Source organism: Podarcis erhardii, assembly GCF_964252035.2.
Source record: "Podarcis erhardii genome assembly, chromosome: 9".
Taxonomy (NCBI): Eukaryota; Metazoa; Chordata; class Lepidosauria; order Squamata; family Lacertidae; genus Podarcis; species Podarcis erhardii.
Window position 1 is genome coordinate 2,299,294 of NC_138512.1, and position 18,120 is coordinate 2,317,413.

An 18,120-nucleotide genomic window follows, 5' to 3' on the forward strand; every position below is an offset into this window, starting at 1 on the left:
AGGCCAACCAAGCTTGTATACAAAACCCCACAATGAATTCATGGGCATAACCCAAGGGGGGCAGCTGCCCTCCATCAATTAAATCAATAAAAATACTTAACTAAGGTTCTGCCCCCCTAACATAAATCCTGGCTACGCCCATGAATGAATTCCAAAAAAGTACTACATCAGTAGGATCTGTCCTACATACACTTCCATAGGAAAATTCATGAACTTCTCACTAGACCCACCCTGACATGCATATTGTTTTACAGTGACAAAGCAAAGGGCTGCTTACTTGCCACATAATCAACTCTATTAACTTGAGAAGCAGTAAATTCATATTTCTCTTTCAAGTATGTAGGTAACCAGAGAGAACCTACAAAAAATTCAATGGGCAGACAGGAATGCCTTCCGAACACACTTTGGCAAAGGGTACCTCATCACCTTTTTGCAGATAAATGGCCCATAAAGCGTGCACTCCTCCTGTTCCCTGCTGTGGTGAGATTTGCAATCTGGTACAGAGAAAGAAAGATGAAGGAAAACAGTCTCCCTTGGGGAAAACCATACACTGTATTCTTTTTTTCTTTTTATGGAGAAAGTGTTGCAGTGACCACACTTAAAAGAATCCCATGGAGTTCAGCACCACCACAGTGGCAACAGGATAAAATGACCTGCCCTCCACCACAGAAATATGCACCTTTTATGTATAAGCTGATGGGAGGGACAATTCATTGCCCTAATCTTTTCAACTCTGCAGCTTTAAGAATGAGTTTGGACTGAAGGGAAGGATGCTGAGCATCTCACCACAAAGCAGCGTCAAGTATGAACTGCATTTGGGAGGCAACAGGGAATCCCCTGCTTGTGGTGCAGATCCTCACATGAGAAATGCCTGCTTTTACGAAAATAATATTTGTAGAAGGGAGTCCCAGGCACTCCTAAGAAGCCAGTCCCCCTCACTCTTCCTCCACTAATACAGCCTCTTCATGTGCAATATGTCCGTCCCTCGCGAAAGGGATGCCTTGCACCTTGGCAGACAGGATATCCCCGCCACCATGACACTCGCTCGGTGTTCGTCCGCCGCCTTCCTCCTCCTCCTCCTCTGCAGTGGGCAATGCCGGGCTCCTTGGCACAGGAAGCCCCCTGCCCAGCTCGGCCAGCCGGAGGGGACTTCCCTCTCGCGCGCGCACACGCACCCCAGGCGCAATTCGGGGGGGGGGATGCTCCGCTGTCACCCTGCATCCCCCCCCTCTTTTGCAGGGCTCGGTAGTGCAATGAGGATTGGGGACCCCAGCGCCTCCCATTGCAGCAGGTGAGCACGTGCGCCTTTGCAGAGGCCGGGAGAGGAAGAGGGGGGGTTGCGGGGGGGGAGGGGGCAGGAAACCCCCCGCCCCAAAGGAGCCACGTACCTGCCGCCGCCGCCGCCGCCGCCCGAGAAGCCTAACGGGAAGCCGCTCTCCTCGGCGGCGGCTGCTGCAAGAGCAGCTGCAGCTCCGAAGGATCAGGTTAAGCGGCGCGCGAGCGAGAGCGCAAGAGCGCGAGCGCGGAGCCACACGCACGTGCGCGCGCCCTCTCCCTCCGAGGTCCAGGGTTCCAGCGCCACCACGCATGCGCCAGCCCCTTCTCCTCCGCACTCCCGCCCCCGCCCGCGCCCGCGCTCGCCCTCCCTCAGCCGACGAGCCCGCGCTTCCTTCTGCGGGGCGGGAGGGAAGGAGTCCCCCCCCCCCCCGCCATTCCCCTTCTCTCATCCCTCTTTCCCTCCCGCCCGTCGGTCGCCTTGGAAACCAACCCGCTGCGCGGCGGGCGGGGCGCTCCCGCGGGTCACGTGGTGGGCTCTGGCGGCCCAATGGAGGCGGCGGGCGGGCGGAGGGCTCGGTCGTAAGAGTAAGGCGGAGGAGAAAGGGGCGGGGCGAGGAAGGGGATCGGCGGTTGCCCCGGGGAGGCCCGGCCTTCGCCTCAGGTTTGGGCGGGAAGAGAGGCCGGGAGGCTCCTCGCTGTCCCGCGACGCCCCTGGCCTGCCGCCGGGAAGCTGTCACCAAAGCGGTCAGCACGAATCAAATAGCAAAACTGGTGCCACCATTACTTAAGCCCCACTACGAGGGGGGGGCTTTTGTTTCTTTCTTTCTTCTCTTTTATCTGGCATGGAATATTTGTGTGTTTACCCTCCCATCCCAAACGGGCCCTCATGTAACATTTATAAGTAATTAAATGAAACGAGGACTATTTGCAATTGTCAACGGGTGTAAGAAAATCTGCCCGCAGCTGACTCAAATTCTCTTTTTATTGAAGGTTGTTGCACTTAGCAGCAAGTTTACTTACAAAATCCTAATGTAAAATTTCAGAGCCTAGCAACAAGCTAAGCTAATTGCCACCAGCCCTCCTCCCCCAGTGGGGCGGAGAATGGTGGGAGAAGCCAGTGGTTTTCAGCCCGTGTGCCATGGCACCCTGGGGCGCCTTGAAGGATGGCCGGGGGGCTGCGGGCAACCCTGGCCTCCCTCCCTCCCTCCCTCCCTCCTCGGATGCCCTCTTGCCTCTGGCTGTTGCAGCGGCCTTGGGCGAAGGGTGCCCTTAGGGCTGGCCAGGGGGTGCTGGGTGCCAGGAGCCGAGGCGGCCTCGGAGGAAGGAAGCGGGCGAGGGAGCCCAGCCAGCCAGCCAGTCCGCCAGCCCTGGCTGGGCAAGTGGGAGGCCAGGCCGGCAGTGCTGCGCTGGCCTGCCTTGTGCTTGCTGCATGCAAGGCCTGCCTGGGAGCTGAGGCTCTGGTGCTGAAGGGGAGACTCTGCCATGCAGGCCCAGTGGCGCCCGCTGCTGCCTCCAAAGGTGAGTAAGGTGCTGGCCTCACGCTCACCTTTGGCCAGTCTCTGTTGGGCCGCTAAGGCTAGAGCCACCCTCTTCCCAGGCCCCTGGGGGGGGGGGAGGTGTCAGGAAGCTCCTCTCTTTGGCGTGTTCAGAAAGGGGTGAGGGGCTGCTGGCTCTGCAGGCGAGGGGTGGCCTCCTGAGCCCCCTAGGGGAGCCGCAGAAAGAAGGTAGTTGGTCAGGGGAGCCGTGAACTCAAAAAGGTTGAAAACCTCTGCCCTAGAGCAAAGCTAACTAGATGCCAGGTCTAAGGCCACAATCCTCCATTCAATTTATCGGGAGTACGGTAAATCTAACTGAATTTATCAGGACTTAATAGCTGATGAAAGCTTCCATACATAACTAGAATTTATATATTTATATTTCACTATCTTCTGCCAACCTAGCAGTTCGAAAGCACGTCAAAGTGCAAGTAGATAAATAGGTACCACTCCGGTGGGAAGGTAAACGGCGTTTCCATGCGTTTCTCTGGTTCGCTAGAAGCGGCTTAGTCATGCTGGCCACATGATCCAGAAGCTGTACTCTGGGAGAGGTCAAAGTTAGAAACAGAATTGTTAGAACCCAATACTAAGAATTTGTCTAGAATGTATAATTTGCTGCTAAAATGGAACACACAGGATGAAACGGTTAAATCAGCTATGATTAAGTGGGCACAAGATGTTGGTCATGATATTATGTTTGCTGACTGGGAGCAGTTATGGACCACAGGTATTAAATTTACGGCATGTAGTGCCTTGAAAGAGAATATAATGAAAATGATCTATAGGTGGTACATGACCCCAGTCAAGCTGGCAAAGATATATCATCTGCCCAATAACAACTGCTGGAAGTGTAATGAATGCGAAGGAACTTTTTATCATCTTTGGTGGACCTGCCCGAAGATTAAGGCCTACTGGGAAATGATCTATAATGAAATTAAGAAAATCCTTAAGTGGACATTTATAAAGAAACCAGAGGCTTTTCTCTTGGGCATGGTGGGCCAAATGGTTCCAAAGAAAGATAGAACATTCTTTATGTACGCAACAACAGCAGCAAGAATTCTTTTGGCGAAGTATTGGAAGACTAAAGAAGTACCTACTCTGGAAGAATGGCAGACCAAGGTGACTGAATTTATGGGATTGGCAGAGATGACCGGCAGAATCCGTGACCAGAAGAGAGAGACAGTGGAAGAAGACTGGAAAAAATTCAAAATCTATCTTAAAAATTGTTGTAAAATTTCGGAATGTTAAGATGTCAAGGGATTGGATATAAAGAATTACAGCTGTAAAAATTGAAATTTTAAAAAAGCCCTAAAGAGAATTAAATATAAAAAGGGATGAAGGATTGCTAAAAAATTTTAAAATAAGGATGCAGTGAAGGGGAGGTTTGGGGAAGTCGTGTTATGTTTGTCTGTTTTTTTGTTTATGTTGTAAAATTAATAAAAATTATTTTTTTTAAAAAAAAACCAGAAGCTGTACTCTGGCTCCCTCCACCAGTAAAGCGAGATGAGCGCCGCAACCCCAGAGTCGGCCACGACTGGACCTAACGGTCAGGGGTCCCTTTACCTTTATATATCACTATAGTGTTCTTGAAGCTACGAACATGAGTTTGACCAAACTGCGGGAGGCAGTGGAAGGCAGGAGTGCCTGGCGTGCTCTGGTTAATAGGGTCACAAAGAGTCGGACACGACTAAACGACTAAACAACATAGATCACTAAGGGCATTGTGGTGTAAACCACTGAGCCTAGGGCTTGCTGACTGGAAGGTCAGCGGTTCGAATCCCCATGACTGGGTGAGCTACTATCAAGTAGATAAATAGGTACCGCTCTGGTGGGAAGGTAAACAGCGTTTCCGTGCACTGCTCTGGTTTCGCCAGAAGCGGCTTAGTCTTGCTGGCTACATGACCCAGAAAAACTGCGGACAAACGTTGGCTCCTTCAGCCAGTAAAGTGAGATGAGCTCCGCAACCCCAGAGTCATTCATGACTGGACTTAACTGTCAGATGTCCTTTACCTTTTTATACATCACTAAACGAGTTTAATCTAAATGTTGAGGTCAGAAAAGGACAAAATCAAACAGGATTTGACTTTGGGGGGGTGTGGTTGGAGTTGCTTTTAAGTAGAAGATTTGTCTCGTGGTATAATCAAACTTTTTTTCTGTAGCATGTTTTATTATTGCTTCATTATAAAATACATGAGTTGTATAAAGGAATCTAGTAATATAATGGACTTTGTTGTTACCATACTTCAGACAGTAACTGATATATACTGGATCCATTCAAATAACATAATTCTACAAGAGAAGTGAGAGACATCTAGAGAAACTGGTTTGGTTGCATAAGGACTGAGATGTAAGAAGGCTATGTATAAGAAATGGAAGAAAGGAGAAATCAGAAAGGAAGAGTGTATACAAATAGCAAACAGTTGTAGAGAGAAGGTCAGACAGGCCAGAGCTCAGAATGAAGGTTTGCAACGACTTGGATGAAGGAATTGAGGGGATGCTCATCCAGTTTACAGATGACACCAAATTGGGTGGGGTAGCTAATGCCACAGAAGACGGAATTGGGATTCAAAATGACCTTAATAGATTGGAGAACAGGTTCCAAACAAACAAAATGAATTTCAGTAGGGACAAATGAATGGTTCTGCACTTAGGCAGGAAAGACAAGCTACACAAATATAAGATGGGGGATGCTTGGCTTGCCAGCAGTACATGTGAAAAGGATCTAGGGGTCTTAGTAGACCAAAGGTTTGCCATGAGTCAACAGTATGATGCAGCAGCATAAAAAACTGTTATTCTAGGCAGCAACAACAGCATCAATGGTATAGTATACCATTCAAGGGAAGTAATTTGTTGTTGGTATCCGTCTGTCTCGAGAAACAATGGAGTCTGCCTCCGGGGGTGAAGTTAAACCACTGGAGAATGACAGCAGCCGCTTTGACTGCAGAGACCTGTAAATTGTAACTGCTGCCTTCCACATTGTTTCTTCTGTGTTAGCAGCACAAGCCTGGGTAATGTGTATGGAGGTCCTGGGCTGTCCAGACAAGAAGATCCCCTGCCCTCCAATGCGGCCTGGCTGATGTGGTCCAAAAGAAAGCAGAGCAATACATTTGGCACCAGCTTGGCTGCGGGAGTTGCCAGAATGAGGTGTACAAGGTGCTATCCAACCACCTTAGGGATTGCACTCCGCATTTATGTAGGCTTTGCTCCTTAGGCTTTTCTTCTCCTGAAGATAATTATTATTATTATTATTATTATTATTATTATTATTATTATTTATTATTTGTACCCCGCCCATCTGGCTGGGTTTCCCCAGCCACTCTGGGCGGCTTCCACAAAGACCAAAAATACACTAAGATGTCACACATTAAAAACTTCCTCGAACAGGGCTGCTTTAAGATGTCTTCTGAATGTCAGGTAGTTGTTTATTGCTTTGACATCTGATGGGAGGGCATTCCACAGGGCGGGTGCCACTACCAAGAAGGCCCTCTGCCTGGTTCCCTGTAGCTTTGAATCTCGCAATGAGGGAACCACCACAAGGCCCTCGGCGCTGGACCTCAGTGTCCAGGCAGAACGGTGGGGGTGGAGATGCTCCTTCAGGTATACTGGGCCGAGGCCGTTTAGGGCTTTAAAGGTCAACACCAACACTTTGAATTGTGCTTGGAAATGTACTGGGAGCCAATGTAGGTCTTTCAAGACCGGTGTTATGCAGTCTCAGCGGCCGCCCCCAGTCACCAGTCTAGCTGCCGCATTCTGGATTAGTTGTAGTTTCTGGGTATGGAAGGAGTAGTCCCGCTCTATTCTGCCTTGGTTAGACCACAGCAGGAGTACTGTGTCTGCTTCTGGGCACCTCAGTTTAAGAAGGATATTGACTAGCTGGAATGTGTGCAGAGTAGGGCAACCAAGATGAAAAGGGTCCGGAAACCAAGCCTTTTGAGGAGCTGGGTATGTTTAGCCTGGAAAAGAAGAGATGCATCTTAAAATACCTAAATGGTTGTCACATGGAGGACTGAGCAAGCTTTTTTCTCCTGCTCTGGAAGCTAGGACTTCAACCAATGGATTCAAGTTACAAGAAAGGAGATTCCGACTAAACTTCAGGAAGAACTTTCTGACAGTAAGGACTGTTCGACATTCAGGAGGTGGTGGACTCTCCTTTCTTGGAGATTTTTCAGCAGATGTTAGGTTATCTGTCATAGAGACTTTAGCCGAGATTCCTGCATTGCAGGGGGTTGGACTCCATGACCCTCGCTGTCCTTTCCAACTCTAGAATTCCATGATTCTAACAAAGCAATGTCTGTTGTTTTGTGCAACTTAAATGCATGTTTTAGAGTCTGACTAGCATATTATTAATTGACATAGGGCATATTGGCACACCATGGGGAATGACAGAAGCTTTAAAAGAGCTGCATTTTAAAATGCTAAAATGTTGCCTGTTTGTTCATATATGCACACTGGGCAGATTGCATAACCATGCAGAGAGAACAGCTGCAAGATTAGATGGTACAGCTTAGAGATTACGTTGATTCAGCAGATTGCCTTGTGGCTGTCTGAGAAAGATTACACCATTGGAGTAAAGAATACCCATTTACACAGGGTAAGCTCCAAACTAAGTAGAAAAAACTAACTCAGTACAAAATTACATTAAAAAGAGGGGTGGGGATAAATTGTCACAATCTCATAAAATTTGATATATATATATTTCTGAGTACCACATCAATCTCAGATTTCTAAACTGTTTTTGCTTTGTGTGTATTGCCTATGATTAGAAGTAGTTTTTGAATAAGTTAATTCAGTTATATGTTGTTCCATAATCAAAGCTTTACAAGTATATAGTAGGGAATGGAAGGAGCACTGGGTTGACCGAATGCAGAGGTACCTCAGGTTACATACGTGTAATGGTTCTAGGGGTTGCTCGTGCGTAAGCCGGTGCAAACACCTGGCTGGGTTGCCTGAGTGAACCTTTTCTGTCCGGACAGCCACTCACCCGTGGCTGCCTCAATTGCTGGCAGAATCTGTCAGTGGGCGTTTCTTAAACTTCTTCCAGCAAAGAAGCTCTTTGACGCCTAGTCTCCTCCTACTCTCTCTGTGTGAAAGCCTTTTGCGCAAGGAGGGCGTAGGCAGCGGAGGACCCCTACTCTCCCTGCTGGTCCCCGGCAAGGAGTCATGGGACCGCTTCGCCGCTTCCCCCATCTGCCCCCCTTCTCCACTGGTGCTACACTGATTCTCTTCCCCAGAAGATGGGCTGCCTCTCCCAATCCCAGGACGCTCTCTGGAATCTCTCTAGATTTTGCTCTCTCCCTCTGGCACTGATGGCAGTTCCCTGACATCCACCTCCTCCTCAGGACCCCCCTCACCCTTGACACGATCTTCCGATACAACCTCCTCTCTCTCCTCGGTCGACAATGCGGGGAATCCCCTGAAGGAACTGTCATCATCTTCTGAGGATTCAAAACCAGCCTCCCATCCGCTCGGATCTCTTCCCGCTGGTTGAACCTCCCAGTCTGATCCTTCTCCCTCGGACACTTCCCCTCCCTCCTCTTCAGAGGCAGGAAAACTCACAAAGTCCCCTTCGTCGTCTGTGGGTCCAAATTCTTCCTCCCAGAATCTAGCTAACCTCGCCACCTTGAATCGAGTATTTCCGTGGCTTCGTTACAGTGTTCCTTCTCCTCTACCCGCGAGTGGGTGGTAACCCCTCCCTCCCGCCCCGGAATTCCCGCCCCTCCCTGTAAGGCGAAAGTAGGGACCTATGGAACACCGGATGTATCTTCATGCTGTCAGGCAACTTGAGCTTAAATGCTACTGGGTTAACCTGCTGTATTACCTCAAAAGGCCCCAGCCGCCTAGGCTGCAACTTCTTGCACCCTCCCTTTAGGGGCAACCCTTGGGATGACAACCACACCCGGTCTCCCACCCGTATGGCCTCCCCCTCCCTACGGTGCCTGTCCGCCTGCCTCTTGTAAACTTCCTTGGCCCTCTCCAAGTACAGCCTGAGTTGCTGGTGTAAGGCCTCCATTTCTTCCACAAATTGCTCAGCCACAGGTACATTCCATCCTTCCTCCCCCCGCCCCGGGAAGGCCCTCGGGTGACACCCGTAATTGGCCATGAAAGGGCTCATTCCCATGGACACGTGTTCAGCGTTATTGTACGCAAATTCAGCCAAAGCTAATTTCTCCACCCAGTCGTTCTGTCTCTCGCTGACATAGCAGCGTAGGTACTGCTGGAGTATACCGTTCGCTCTTTCGGCTTGTCCGTTGGTTTCTGGGTGCCTCGCCGTCGAGAAGCTCACTTCGACCGGTAGCAAGCTCATGAGTCTCCGCCAGAACCAGGAAGTAAATTGTTTCCCGCGATCCGAGATTACCCTCAATTGATCCCCATGCAGTCTAAAAATGTGATCCACAAACAGCCTGGCTGTCTCCTCTGCGGTTGCTACATGCGAGCAAGCTACGAAATGGCACATTTTAGTCAGTAGATCGACCACTACCATGACCACTGTCTTTCCCCTTGACTTGGGCAGATCTGTCATAAAATCAATGGACACCACCTCCCAGGGCTTTTCCGGTGTAGGTAAGGGTTCCAGTAGCCCCGTGGGGGCAGCCCTTTCCCCCTTTGCCCTCTGGCATCGGTCGCACCCTCGTACATATTCTCATACGTCTTCCCTCACCTTTGGCCACCAGAACTGCCTGGTGACAAGTAGCATGGTCTTGTGCTGTCCAAAGTGCCCAGCTGTTGGGTTGTCATGGAGTTGTCTAAGTATCTTCCCCCTCAAAGTCTCCCCTGGTACATACAGCGCTCCCTTATAGTACAGTAGCCCTTCCTTTTCCTCAAACCCTCCATTGTCTTCCTTTCCATCCCTGAGTTCCCTGATTTTTGTCTGAGCAAACTCATCGTCTCTGGTGAGCCCTGCCAGTTCTCGTTTCCCAACCAACGCTCCCCCTCTCCTGGTGGCCCCTCTCCTTCCATGTACTCCGGTTTCCGGGAGAGAGCATCTGCCCTTACGTTTTCCTCTCCCGGCACGTATCGTATCTTGAAGAAAAACTTGGCGAACTCCTGGGACCATCTGATCTGTCTCTGGTTGAGCACTCGTGCGGTCCGCCAGTATTCCAAGTTCTTGTGGTCAGTTCGGACCTGGATTTTGTGCCACGCCCCTATCAATAGATGTCTCCATTGCCGAAATGCCGCATAGATCACAAGCAATTCTCGGTCATACACCGTGTAGTTTTGCTCCGACTTGCTCAGCTTCCTAGAGAAAAAGGCACATGGCCTCCAGTTCTGCTTGGTCCCGGGCTGCAAAAGTACCGCCCCAATCGCGCGGTCGGACGCGTCTGTCGCCAGTCTCATGGGCTTCTCCAGATCCACGTGTAGGAGCTGCTCCTCCGAGGCGAACGCCTTCTTCAGCTTTTCAAAGGATTGCTGCGCATCCTCTGTCCATGCGAACTTCTTTTTGCTACTAAGACAATCCGTTATGGGCGCTGTCAAGTGAGCGAAGTTCTTTATGAACTTCCTGTAGAAGTTGCTGAAGCCTAGGAACCTCTGCACATCCTTTCTGTTTTGGGGGGCTTTCCATTCCAGCACTGCCTTCACCTTGCCTGGATCCATGGTCAGTCCTTTGTCTGACAACCTGTACCCCAGGAACTCGACCTCCCTGGCGTGGAATTGGCATTTTCCAGCTTGACCCACAACTGATGCTTCTTCAGTCTCTGTAGCACCTCCCTGACATCTCTGACGTGTTGCATTTCATTGTCCGAATAGATCAAGACGTCATCCAAAAAGGCTATGCAATTCTTGTACAGCAGGGGCCCCAACACGTGGTGCATGAAGGCTTGAAAGCAGGCGGACCCCGATTGTAATCCAAATGGCATGACTAAGTACTCAAAAGCCCCCAGGGGGGTGAACATGGTCGTTTTCCATTCGTCCCCCTCCCTTATCCTAATCAGATTGTATGCTCCCCTGAGGTCCAGCTTGGTAAAAATCTTCCCCTGCCTCACACGTGTCAAAATATCGTCAATCCTGGGCATTGGAAAAGTCACAGGTTCTGACACCAGGTTTACGGCCCTGTAATCCACAACTAATCTGGGCTGATTAGTCTCTTTTTTGTCCACAAAGAACACTGGACTGCCCCCACTGCCTTTGATTCCCTTATGAAACCCCTCTTCAGGTTCTTGTCAATAAACTGCCGCAACTCCTGCATCTCCCGGTAGGACATGGCATACAGCTTACCCACCGGTAACTGAGCCCCTGGAAGCAGGTTGATTTGGCAGTCAAATGGTCTGTGGGGGGGCAGTCTGTCTGCCTCCCTCTCGCTGAAGACCTTCAAATCTGCATATTGCGGTGGCACCTCCCTTTTTTGCTCCAGGGCCACCCCAGCCACCCTGGCCACAGTCATTCTTGGTTCCTTCCCTCTCAGACAGTGTTCTAAGCAGTAAGTTGACCCAAAGGTGACTGACCGCTGATGCCATGACACCACTGGGTCATGTATTGCCAGCCAGCTCATTCCCAGTATTATTGGGGGTCCTGCCAGCATGTGAAAGGCAATGGTTTCCATGTGCCTGGAGACACTCATTCGCATTGGCGGTGTCTGGTGTGTCACTTCCCCTCCCAGGAGTTCCCTGCCATTGATGGTGGTCACCTGCAAGGGAAAATCTAGTGGCAACAGGTGGAGCTGGTGCTCCAGAGCGAAGTCTCTGCTGAAGAAATTACACGAGCTGCCAGAATCTAGCAGCCCCTCCACTTTGACGGGGTGCCCATTTGGGAGTTCTAGCACCACCTCTATGGCTATAGCTGCCTTGGGAGGGTCAGGCTGGGGCACTTCTATTGGTTGCTGGCCTGGCTGCTGCCCCTGCTGGTTGGCAGCCAGGCTTTCTCGTTTCCCTGCACCGGTCCTTCCTCCCCCTTCTCGTCGTGGCCTGTAGTCCCCATCATGCCTTGCCAGGCTTTCCGTTGAGGGCAGACCTTTGCAAAATGTCCCAGTCGCTGACAGAGGAAACACTTCTTGGAAGTTTTCCACTCCTTCCCCTCCCTTTTCCAGCTTTCGCCAGCGTTTGAAACTTCGTGCGCACGCGCGCACCATCAATTTCCATCAGCTTCGCCGCCTGGGAAGGCTCTCTCGGCATCTCCGGAATGCGGTTGCCCTGGAAACATTCCGCCCTTATCTCCTGCTTCTCCTGAGCCCACACTTCCTGGCGTATACGGATCGCAAGTACAGCCTTTATGAGTTCACCCATCAACCACGGGCGGGGCGCTCTGGACAACTCGTCTTTCACTTCGGGGTCCAAACCCGCTTCAAACAACATTTGTACTGGTTCAGAGTCCAGATCCCACCCGAGCTTGTGGACTAACATCGCAAAACGAGACCAGTAGTCTCTGATGGACAGGCCCCCCTGCTTGCACCCCATCAGCTCCCTCCGTGTCACGTTTTGCTCCACCTCGCTGGAGAACATTGTGTCCATTGCCTGGTAGAATTTCTTAAGATCTTTCAATGCATCATTCTGCGTCGCCATTAGGGGCCTGATCCATTCGCGCACCCCATCCTGCAGATGTCCAACAATGTAAGCCACCCTCTCCCTGTCATCCGCAAAGTCATTTTTCTGCAAATCCAAAGCATATTGAATTTCTGTTCGGAAGGCATTGTAGTCTTGGGGCTTTCCACCAAACTTGTGTACCAGCCCCGGGACCTTCCTCCCTATCGGGGTGGCTCTGACCTGTGCATCCTGAGCCCGTCTCTCCTCCAGCCGCGCAGACAGGGTAGCGACATGTGCCTCCAGGTCTTGGTTCCTCTTGACCAGACCTCGCACCATGGCTTCTTGCTCTGTCTCTCCGGCCGGCCCTGTTTGGCTCATCGTGCTGCCTCTCCGGCGCTGCGCACAAGCAACGTCAGGGACTGACGGATTGCTGTAATGGTTCTAGGGGTTGCTCATCCGTAAGCCGGTGCCAACACCTGGCTGGGTTGCCTGAGTGAACCTTTTCTGTCCGGACAGCCACTCACCCGTGGCTGTCTCAATCGCTGGCAGAATCCGTCAGTGGGCGTTTCTTAAACTTCTTCCAGCAAAGAAGCTCTTTGACGCCTAGTCTCCTCCTACTCTCTCTGCGCGAAAGCCTTCTGCGCAAGGAGGGCGTAGGCAGCGGAGGACCCCTACTCTCCCTGCTGGTCCCCGGCAAGGAGTCATGGGACCGCCTCGCCGCTTCCCCCATCTGCCCCCCTTCTCCACTGGTGCTACACTGATTCTCTTCCCCAGAAGATGGGCTGCCTCTCCCAATCCCGGGACGCTCTCTGGAATCTCTCTGGATTTTGCTCTCTCCCTCTGGCACTGATGGCAGTTCCCTGACAATACGCTTCAGGTTACATACGCTTCAGGTTACAGACTCTGCTAACCCAGAATATTACCTCGGGTTAAGAACTTTGCTTCAGGGTGAGAACAGAAATCGTGCGGCAGCGGTGCAGCGGCAGCGGGGGCCCCCATTAGCTAAAGTGGTGCTTTAGGTTAAGAACAGTTATGGTTAAGAACAGACCTCCGTAACGAATTAAGTACTTAACCCGAGGTACCACTGTAATGTGATGAAGGAATGTGCTAAACTGGTGCTTGGCTGTAGTTATGAACTGGATGAAAGCAGAAAAACAAACAAAAAACCCTAAAGCTCAGTCCAGATGTGACTAGGCATTTTAAAATGGTGGTTACTCAGTCTGGATTAGGGGGGATGCAACTTTATATGGTCATACTTTTCCTGAAGGATCAGGTGTGCTACCTCTGGGTACGTTACTGCCAGTCAATGGAGGCAGAAGTTAGCTCTCGGGCACTGGGTGCCTTCCATCAGCTTCAGCTAATGGCACAACTGCAACTCTTATCTGGGTGAGGATAAGCAGTTTTAGTTGTCTATGTTCTGGTAACCCGCAGTTAGATAACTGCAATGTGATACATGGAGCTGCCTCTGAAGGAGCAGCTGGTGCAAAATTTGGCAGCCTGATCACTGATTGGAACCAGGATGTATTAGCCTATAATACTAATTCTGGTCTCACTGTATTGGTTGCCAGTTGTTTTCCAAGTCCAGTTCACAGTGCAGGTTTTGACCTATAAAACACAATTTTTTATACAGCTCAGGACACCAATTATAGGCTTTCCCAGTCCAAACCTTCCTGGACCTTTTAATCATCACCTGGCTTTTCTCCGCGTGCCGCCTCTGAAAAAGGTGTCATGGGTTGCAGTGAGAGAACAGGCTTTTTCAGTTGCTGTCCCTCAGCTGTGGAATGCCTTTTCCAATGATGTTTGCCTGGCATGAGCTTTGTCCATTTTTAAGCACCATGCAAAGTCGTTATTGTTCTCCTAGACATTTGAATCTCAGTGTGGTTTCATTTTTGTCCTGTTTTTTGTGTCCATCTTTTAATTGGGTGGAAAATGATATTTTCCTTGTTATTGAATGTTGGTTGATACTGTGTATCAACACTGGTTGATACTGTGTATGATTTTACTGTTTTACTGTTGTTGTTTTTGGTAACTCTGTATTTTAAACTTATAAATTCCTTTGAGACCTTAGTAATGATAATGATGGAGATTGGAGAGTTTTGGTGGTGAGGTGAAACTGCAAGAACTCTGGTCTATGGCTCTTTAATATGAACAAATATCACTATCTTCATCATAGATTTAGGAGCAATGACTATCCTTGCTATATTTAATGTACATGGGGCATTTAAAAAATAGTGTATATATAATGCTTCTAGAACATCTTTAGGGAGTTCCCTAGGTACTGAACATGTGATTTTATACATCTGTCAACTAATTTACAGATTACAGTATGAAATCAGGCATTCAGAAATAATGGGACAGCTGTTCTCAGTTGCACTCATGCATCCCTGCTGAATGCAGCTGGTTTTCAGGAGGGAATTTAGCCTGTTAATGTGTTTAGGGTGCAGGAGTATCCAGGATGCTCATCATCTGCTGTCAACCTTAGTAATGACCAATATACACAGTTCAACATTAATTTGTGTTTTGTTCAACGTTAATTTGTGTTATATTCTGATGAAAAGGAACTTGTGCTTATTTTGTATATTTTAGTATTTTTCTTATCTAAAGTACAGCTAAGTTCTACTATTTTTGTTACGCTGCAGCCCAACAAACTGTTTGAGCATAATTTTGTTTAATTCCATGCTTCCTGGCAGACAAGACACTGCAAGAATTTAATTCTGGTCAATGAGCCACAATAGCTGCTAGAGAGCCATGAAAATTCCAGATTTGTTCTGAATCTATTAAATATCTAGGTATATTAATACCAAAAGATATAACACAGTCACAGAAAAGATATAACACAGTCACAGTTAATATAAAGTAATTAATAAGAGTTTTCTTCAGATATTGATAGTTGGGAGTCATTGAACCTTACCCTTTGGGGAATGGTGAATACTCTCAAAATGAATATTATTCCGAGATTCACTTATATTCTGAACGGGATTTCAGTTTTTATATCTGGATCATATTTCCAAAGATAAACACCCTCATTACGAAATGCCTTTGGGGCTGAACAACACCAAGGATATTCTTGCAGCGAATGCAGCTAGAAATTAAAGAAGGTGGTTTCAGAATTCTGAATTTAGAATTAGATAATTATGCTTATATACTGTTAATGTAGTAAATTTAATATTGGAAAGCTACTGCTGGTCTCAGTTTTCCAGCGTGAGCAACCCTGGAATATATGCATAAGTACCTTTGGTTGCTTGGACAATACTCAGATAAAAATATTTGAAATCCCAGGTGACTGGAAACAACTACATTAGAAGGATATAGAATAATAAAAACAAATTTGATCCATTTTCACATCCTAAACTTACTTTCTAAGGAAACCGTACTCTAAAAATTGCAAAAAAGATGGTATGGAAAAATCAGATGGAAGCAGGTGTATTGACTGATAGATAAGGAAGAAAATGTCAGATGTGGCCCAGTGGTAATATCTTCAATTACAACATCGCCTAAGAAGTGTGTTTGGGCTGGCAGCCCTCTCAGCTTCTGAGACACCTAAGATATTAGAACAATGGGATAACTCATTGAAGACAAGCTAAAGATTGAAGGACTAGCTAAGATAGCTCTGTATTGGAGATGTGGCAAGGACAATGCCCCCCTGAAACATATGTTTGTACAGAGTTCTATACACACCACGTTTTGGGAGAAAGTGCTGGACTGTGCAGAAAAAGGTTCAATTTTTCAGCGGAAAATATTCTTTTGAACTATATACCTATTGAACTATACACCTCTTTTGAGCTATATACCTAACAATGGGCATGAAAATGGATTCTACATGCCCTAATAGTGACCAAGAGTCTGATACTGCTGAATAGCTATGATCAACATTAATTCATGGACCAACAGTATGACAACACATGCAATTTATGAACAGTCTACTTAACAGATGTAGACTTTGTTTGGATAAATATGACAACATTCGGAATGAGTTTAAACAGAATGTAATACGCTATTAGCCAATGTATCTATTAGGATAATAACACTATATCAATTTATATAAGAATTTATGGGAGTAGATTACATTTCAATTTTGTATATTCCTCCCCCCTTTCTTATGCACATGTTTGTTTTAGTTTTTCTCCCTCACTCTCCCCTTTTTTCTTTGTATCACTTTATTTCTTGATAGTTGAAATTATTTCAATAAAAGAATATGTTTTAAATGTCTATCTCAAAGAGACAATTAAGCTCTTATTCAGCCTTATGTCATAATACATTTGTTTGTTTTTGGTGCAGTAACTAACAGAACCTCCTAGACTACTGGTGTCCATGTGTGGGTATCAGATGTTCTTTTTGGGCAGCAAAACAAGCTAATGCTATTGTAGGCTGCATGAACAGTGTCCAAATCAAGGGAAGTAATAGTGCACTCTATTCTGTCTTAGCCTGGAATACCACACCTGGAATACCGCGTCCAATTCTGGGAAGCACAATTAAAGAAGCATGTTGACAAACTGGAATATGTGCAGAGTAAGGCAACCAAGATGATCAAGGGACTGGAAACCAAGCAATATGAGGATCTGGGTATGTAGCATGGAAAAGAGGAGATTGAGAGGAGATATAATAGCCATCTCCAAATATATTAAGGGCTGTCACATGTAGGAGAGAGCAAACTTTCCCCCCACTGCTCTGGAGGGTAGGACTCGAACCCATGGCTTCAAGTTTACAAGAAAGGAGATTCCGACTAAACAGCAGAAAGAACTTTCTGACAGTAAAAGCTGTTTGACAGTGGAATTATCTCCCTCATGGGGTAGTGGGCTCTCCTTCATTGGAGGTTTTTAAGCAGAGGTTGGAAGGCCACCTGTCATGGATACTCTATCTGAGATATCTGCATTGCAGGGGGTTACACTAGTCAAATACACCCCTTTGTCTTGTGGCTTCATCCCACTATAGGGTGGGTAGGCATTGTGATTGAGATGGTTATCTGTCTGACACTTTGAGGGCAGAATATCAGCAGTCATGACTTCTTGGGAAGTCCCTGCAGACCTGACTGTACATCTTGGGGATTATGGCCGGCTCTCTCACCCCTCCCCTTATACCTCACTTCCCTGGGTCCTAAATGCCATTGGAACTGAGAAGATTGATACAATGATGTGATTTCTTATGAATTTCTAAAGTTTTTCCATTGATCCTGTACATAGATACATTTATCAATGAATTGCTACATTTTGTAATGTGCAGTGGAGGCTCTTCATCTTTGCCTCATAGTGTGGAGAGACAAGGCTCAGAGTGTGGAGGAGGTCTCCCATCTCCCTTCCAATTTCCCTGTAACAAATGCAAACTTGTTTGATTTAGCTATTGCATTTAACCCTGAAATCTAGTTTAGCTAAGAGACTGACTGAGCCATGAATCAAGAAGTCTGCTGCTTACGTAAGTCTTTGCTTTGAATTCACTATATGGCATTTGGTAAGTCACTCTTTTGCAGCCTCAGTCCCCCCATCTACAGTATTTATTTGGCCCTGCAGTTTCAGAAAACTTCTTTCCTAGCCCAACCTGGAGATGCAGGGGATTTAAAATGGAACCTTTTGCAAGCAAAGGGTGTCCCCTGCCACGAGCTATAGCCCTACCCATTTTGTCAAGGGAAAGATTTTCTTCAGGCATCGCCTCCAGGCTCATCACAAAATTGTCCCAACTTTCATTTAGGGTTGGCGGTATGACGTGCACCTTTGCAATGTCTCGTTCCTGCAGCTCCACAAATATTTTCTTTATAGCTAGCAGGTGGTATTTGCTGCTGTTGTAGCCTTAACATAAATGTCTCTCAATGCTTGCTAGCTCTGCTTAGCTTCAGCAACGCCCTCACGTTGACGAGTTGA

The 18,120-nt window shown here is 47.8% G+C and overlaps 2 protein-coding genes across 9 annotated transcripts in view; one reads left to right on the plus strand and one right to left on the minus strand.

The window, feature by feature from the left end:
- Window positions 1-1,713, minus strand: part of TMEM266 (transmembrane protein 266) — a 98,178-nt gene extending 96,465 nt beyond the window's left edge. For 3 of the 5 annotated variants that reach the window (XM_081876320.1, XM_081876321.1, XM_081876319.1), the window contains exon 1: window positions 1,389-1,712. The gene's annotated coding sequence lies outside the window, so the exon portion shown is untranslated. Of the gene's footprint in view, window positions 1-1,388 lie in introns of all 5 variants that reach the window. The other 2 variants (XM_081876323.1, XM_081876322.1) reach the window with 2 other exon arrangements.
- Window positions 1-18,120, plus strand: part of NRG4 (neuregulin 4) — an 86,386-nt gene that overhangs the window by 33,697 nt on the left and 34,569 nt on the right. For 2 of the 4 annotated variants that reach the window (XM_081876506.1, XM_081876503.1), the window contains exon 1: window positions 16,682-16,831. The exons of the other annotated variants lie outside the window; for them this stretch is intronic. The gene's annotated coding sequence lies outside the window, so the exon portion shown is untranslated. Of the gene's footprint in view, window positions 1-16,681; window positions 16,832-18,120 lie in introns of those variants that run through there. 4 annotated transcript variants of the gene reach the window in all.